A 6,567-nucleotide genomic window follows, 5' to 3' on the forward strand; every position below is an offset into this window, starting at 1 on the left:
GTCACAAAAATGTTTAAATTGCAACATCCAAAAGTTAATTACACTCATTTAGATTATTTTTGACATTTATGTATAATTTGGAATCAGAGTAATTAATTTTTATATTAAATTTCAATTAATAAAAATTAATTATAAATTGCTTAATTATATAATTTACTTTAATTATAATAAAAAATAAAAGATAATATAACTACTTAATAATTCTATATTTCCCTGAAACAAAATTTCAATTCATCCCTAGTAATATTTTATTTTTTAATATAATTCATTAAATTTAATAAAAAAATATCTATTCATTAAAATGTGAACATATATCACTTTATTTTTAATGGAAATTTGAATATATCACATTTTATTATGTTACTCAAATTCAAGTTTATGTGATCCATATTCTGATTATTCGAAAACATTTTCCGAAAAAATCACATTGGAAAATTTAGGTTAGCAAAACCAACCTGTATGATTCATCATCAAAACACATAAAAAATTAAACTTCATCCTCAAACCTTTTATCTTTTTATTAGGTTACTCAAAAAGTTAACTCTATCACTTTTTATAATAATTTCACATTTTTATTATAAAATTCAAAATTTTGAATATATCTCGTTTACATGGCAACGTCTGAAACCCTAGAGTACTGACCCACCTGTATCCCGAGTGGTGTGCAACCATGCTACCTCATTCGTTGTTTGATTTGACGCTACAACAACGGTTTAACATATACCAAGGTGATGTTTAAATATTGGAAATGAAATTTCGTCTATAAATTAGACTACGCCTTTTGCAAAATATTTAAATACTATATGATACATCATATACAATAATACATTACTATATTCATAATTTGAAAATTGCAACAATTAAAATATGTTTAGAATTGTTTTAAATTGATAATTTAATAAAAATAATAATAATGAGCATTGGTGTATTGATATTAGGAATGCACTTGCCTATCTATATGTGAGCACATCGAGGTGCCTAAGGCAATTTAAATGCATCAACCAAAAAATATTAGTCAATAGGCCTCTACTATAAAAGAACAAGCATAAATTTTTTTCAAAGGCTTCATGAAAACCTCCACTAAGTAGAGGCCACCCACCATTTTTTTTTTTTTTTTGCTAAGTAAGTTTAATCTATTAAAAGAAAATAAAAAGATATTTACAGAGGGGTTCTGGCTGTGAAGGAATACAGCCTATCTCAGCTTGCCGAAGAACTAGATCTAGGACTGCCCCAACAGAGGGGAAACCAGTTTGATAGTGAGGGAGATACAAAAAAGAAGACATCACTGAAAATTTTCCATAGTTTTCTGAAAAGTGCCAATAAACCCACATAAAACCAGCAATTCATCCTCCTTGGAGCTCCTACGTGGACAAAAAAGAGGAAGAAAAACCAAAAGTTAGATGAAGTGCCACCTGGCATTGGTGATTTTGGTGATGAACTCCTCCGTGGCAGGTTCCTCCACTATCGGGCAACTCCAATCATCTGGGTTGTCTGGCTTAGTTTGGCCCCTGTCCTGTTGCTCGCCTTCTCTGCTACCAGCGTCCAGCTGCGGGTCCGACCCGTCCATCATGCGCCTCTCCATGGCTAGCGTGGCAAGCTGTGGTGCTGAATCCTCTTGCAGGTCCCCAACAACCTCCTTCCCTTTCCGTTTGGGCTGCCCACCGTGCCCTTCAGGCTCGTCTTCCTTATCTCTGTTTCGACTCGGTTCAGCTTTGTTTTGACTTGGTCCAACTCTGTGCTTATCGTCCCGGGGAAGGTCATCGGGATGCTCTGCTCCGCTTCCTCAGAAAAGGAGATGGAAATGGTTGCGGTGATGATCGGTTTATTGAGAGTGCTTCGGAAGTGGAATAGCGTGGTATGGGGGGAGTGATGTTGGGGCAGAGGGAAGGGAGCAGAGCGAAGGCTTGCTCTACCACGGCCGCTTCTAGTATTGGGATAGCGGGGGTTTTCCACCGAGGAAGATGGAGAGCCCGAGGTGCTTCGCCTCCTGACCTGATGCCGAGAGCTCCCACCCCGCGAGCCGCCCCTTCTACTAATCAAACGTTGTCGAACCATGATGGGATGAGGAACAAAGAGAGCACCAGGGTAATCTGAGGGAGGAAAGAAAAGCAAATTGGGAGCAGGCGGAGGGCGCGATGCAGAATTAGCCAAGCATAACCAAGCAGCCTCCCATAACACAACTTTGCCAGACCAGCTATGCACCAGGAGCTTCCAAACGAGTCCATAGCTGTGCCTAAATTTAACATCAACCGCCTCTCCTTGGATTGCCCCCGCCATTACTCTAGCATTGAATGGAGTCGATGCCCAACTCGGGCTAAAGCATGCGGAAGTGATGGAAAGATCAGAGTACAGGTTGTGCATATCAGTGCCCCAATACGTGAAACTAATTGAACTCCCATACCTCTGTTGAAGTCGCGTCCGGCTATAAACCAGGTGGTGCTGGGCAGGCAGGTGTCGTCCAACCTTGCCGCACCCCTGTCCCATCACCTTAATTAGCAGTATAAGCACCCGCATCCGGGCCACCCACCATTATTATTATCCCTTGATAAAATATTAATTTAAATAAATTCTGAACAAACACGATGATGCTTCATTAAATCATAAACACAATGATGCATCATTATATGAGACACATTGAAAAGGGTTTAATTGTTTTTTTTGTACAATATTGATTTTATTTAACAAAAAAATTATGGTAGATATGATCCAATTTGGAATGCACTTAGTGTATTTCCATTATTGGAATAGCAAAATCCATTACTACTCATGTGCATTTTTATTATTATGCCCACCTAACCCACTTGATGGTGCTCTAGGAAATGTACGCAGACGTTATCTACAGTGCTTTCATACATAGCAAGCATGTAAATTTTAATCTAATAGATATTTTAGCATGCTTATCGATGCACCTCGAAATGTAAGGAGGCACCATAAGAGGCGTTTGCATGTAACATAAACACATTGTTAATTTAAATAAATAAAATTTTCTTTGTCTTTTTGATACACTTCAAGATGTACATGGACATATTGGGCACAACCCATGTGGTCAAATATAATAGATTATTGAAGTGAAAGCATAAAACTAGCTTGTAATTTTTTGGTGCTATATGTAATGTTATGAGGCATTATTTGTGGTTATTCTACATAATATAAGAACAATGTTGAGTGAGCTTATATAAATATAAATTCTCTCCCTTATCAATGCTCTAAGAAATGTACAAAGACACCATTAGTGGAGCTCACATACATACTACCTGCATTGTAAAGTTAAATATAATAAAAACATTTTCTCATGCTTAGGTATTGGTACACTAAAAAGATGTAAGATTGTGCCATATCCATTACTTTCCTACATCATAAGTGCATTGATGATGAAATATAATAAATGAAATTTTCTTGTGTCTCATCGATGTAATTCAAATGTATGATCATATCATTGGTGATTCTTTAGTGCACACAAAGTGCCTCAAAGTGGCGTCAATGTCCTTACACCTATGGTACAATAATTACTAATAATGGTAAAAAAAACTTGTCAATTTTAGTAGTGCATTAATATTAATCAAGAGCGCTTGTAATGGTGTGTTGAGATCTAACACACAATTGATAATGCATATATATAAATATAAATAAGATGCATAGGCAATTATGCATCATTTTTTTGCTAAAAATAATTTCAATATTTAATGAATATACAAATGAAAATTTAGTATAGTTTTTTTATGTTATTGTTGTCATTGCGACAACGACCTTCCAAAATTTTTGCCTAATTCAATTTTAGAGTTTACATGAACTGTCGTTTCAAGCTATTTAGTTTCGTCACCTAACCTTTAGAAATGCTTGTGTTATCTTGCCCATGGTTAGGTGGACTCATAACTTTTCTTGACTTAGAAACTAGCCTTATTCACCATAAAAGCACTCAAAAGCACACAAAAAGCACTTAAAGGCAAGAAAAGGAACTTTAAGGCAAAATCACACTTCAAGATTATGAAGACTTGCTCTTGTGTTAAGCGCAGTCTTTCAGGCTGAGGAAATGTGCCCTCCTTGAGTGCACTCCTTCATGCTTAGCAAGAGTGCCTTCCCTGAGCGCATTCCTTCGGCACGAAGACATGCTTCCTTCTAGAACCCATGCATGTGTTTTCTTGTTGCATATGGGCACACTCCTAGAAAATACGAGCCCAATTCTCTTCTCTTAACTAACTCATCCACTCGTCGACAAGTGGAAAGAATGCATGAGACATATTTGCATATAATCTCTTTTAAATTAACCCAGTTAATCATTCTTTCCCATAATCGTTCTCATCTTGGTTGGGCACACATCTTTGGATCAAGAAGCTCTTCATCGATCTTCACTAGCAGTTTTGCATGTCAATTCTATTGATTACCTTTCATGATTTTGTTTTCAATCTTTCTTTCCTTGTTGGCACTTCTTTTCTTTTACATTTACTTACTAGCGTTTCATTTTATTCTCACATATACAAGTGTTAATTTATTATGGCAGGTTATGGCTCTACATATACCTTAACTCTTCACATTCTAATCATGATTGCGAAAACACCCATAAAAACTTGTAGATCTTTCCTCTCCACATTTATATCATGCAATCTTGTTGTTAGACTTACCCTTGAGCCATTCTATGACAGAGTGCACTTATGGAAGCTGAAGCCCCAACTAACTCAGAAAGCTGCACCTAGAAAAGACAAGTTCTCCTCAAAAGCACACTCCTTCATCACAAAGAATTGCACCCTCCTTGAGTGCATAAGTGCACCCCAAAGGCTTGAATGTTTTCCCTTCATCCCTTCAGCATGCGCCAGTGCACCCTCCTTTTCCTTGAGCGCATGAGCGAACCTTGAAGGCCTGAAGGAAAGAAGCTCCATTCCTTCGTCTCTTCAGAGTGCGCCCTTGCACCTTATTAGTCTCCTTGAGCACATGAGCACACTTCAAAGCCCCGAATGACTCCTGAAGTTCCTTCATGCTTTGGAAGTGTTCCCCCCTTGTTTTCATGCAAATTTCTTTCCCATTCAAGTAGCTATGTGTCGTCATTAATATGCTTACATTTTTATTTACATTTGATAGCTTCATGAATATGATTTGCTAAGTTGTTTCTTGTAATAAATAGTATATTTCATAAAGCTAATCATTTTCGCCATGAGTGTGTTTCCACAAAAAGGTTTTCAAGCTACAGGTATTGTTACTCTTTCATCATATGTTGGAACCATGCCTCTCACTACATATAAAGTGGCCTCCAAAGGAGTTCAGAGGCAAGAACTGAGGAAAGAGTTGAAGTTACAAAGCCTACCATTCCCATCTATGTAGATACATAATTCTTCATAGATAATTCTATTGAGGGTACATGGAATGACATAAAAGACACATTCGTGCAGAAATAGTTCATTGAAAACCTGGAAGATCTAGAAGCATACATCAATATCAGGCAATCTAGGACATAGAGGATTGCATGCAGATTTTGAGACACCCCTTATGTTGAATTTATTAAGTGGATTCTTACACGCATGGATGATTCTCATCTCATGCTTCATAGCGAAAGTGGTGGTGAGCTCGCCACCCATTATGGAGAAGACATGCAAACTTACTATAAGATGCTAAGGCCTACATAATATGCCAATAATAACTTTTACACCAAAAGGGTTGATCTCGACACAAGTGACATCATTAAATCTGGGTGTTGAGAGCTTTATAAGTTTCATCACTACCCATTTGCAGCTTAGTCGACCAAGATTCTCAAGGATGTATATCAGTATCTCATCAGTATGTGTTATTAACTACATGGGAGAAATAACACTAAGGTGTTTGAAGAAATATGGATATATATGCTCAACATGGTAGTTACTTGGGGTAAGATCTAAATTGGGCATATATATTATCATTTGAGTTGCATGTCATGTGGGGCAAGTAAAAGCATATTTAAGGGAAAATGAGGCACCATAATTCTATATGTCTACATTTATATTAGATGGAATCTGTGCACAATATGCTTTCCTAGAAATGTATTGGAACTCGGCCCTGCCTAATAAGTTTCGAGTCTACTTCCACCGCAAAGTGTTGTCATAATAATGTTTTAGAGGCACATACGACAAGTTGGCAAAGCTCTAATTTCAGTCATATTCCATATGATATATGAGATTGATCCTCCTTGCATGACCGATCAGGTGGAGTCACTACATGATATCGTGGATTGGTTTGTAGCACCTGAGGGTAATTTTACCAGGTGTTTTGGATCTCATATCTCCCCTCATCTCATGCCACGACATGTGACCAATAAGGTGGTCTTAGAAGAAGTAGCATATCAGTTGGACAAAGGGTTGTCAGGAGTTCTTTATAGAAGGAAGAAAGCCCCATGGCCCACCTTCCCTTTGAGGATCATATTGTATGAACTGAAGAACCACAAGGCGGCAGGTGCAGAAATAAAAGAGTTGGACTGCTTGCGCTTTAAATTTAAGGACTTTCATTGATATGATCCTAGGGGAGTGTGCAAGAAACATTGTAAAAGGATTAGTTTCAATTGGGGATATTCATCAAAGTTTGTTGCAGTAGATGAGAAAGTGAAGA

The sequence above is a fragment of the Pinus tabuliformis genome, chromosome 9 (genome assembly GCF_031772625.1).
Source record: "Pinus tabuliformis cultivar Carrire ecotype Pingquan chromosome 9, CPIR1, whole genome shotgun sequence".
Taxonomy (NCBI): Eukaryota; Viridiplantae; Streptophyta; class Pinopsida; order Pinales; family Pinaceae; genus Pinus; species Pinus tabuliformis.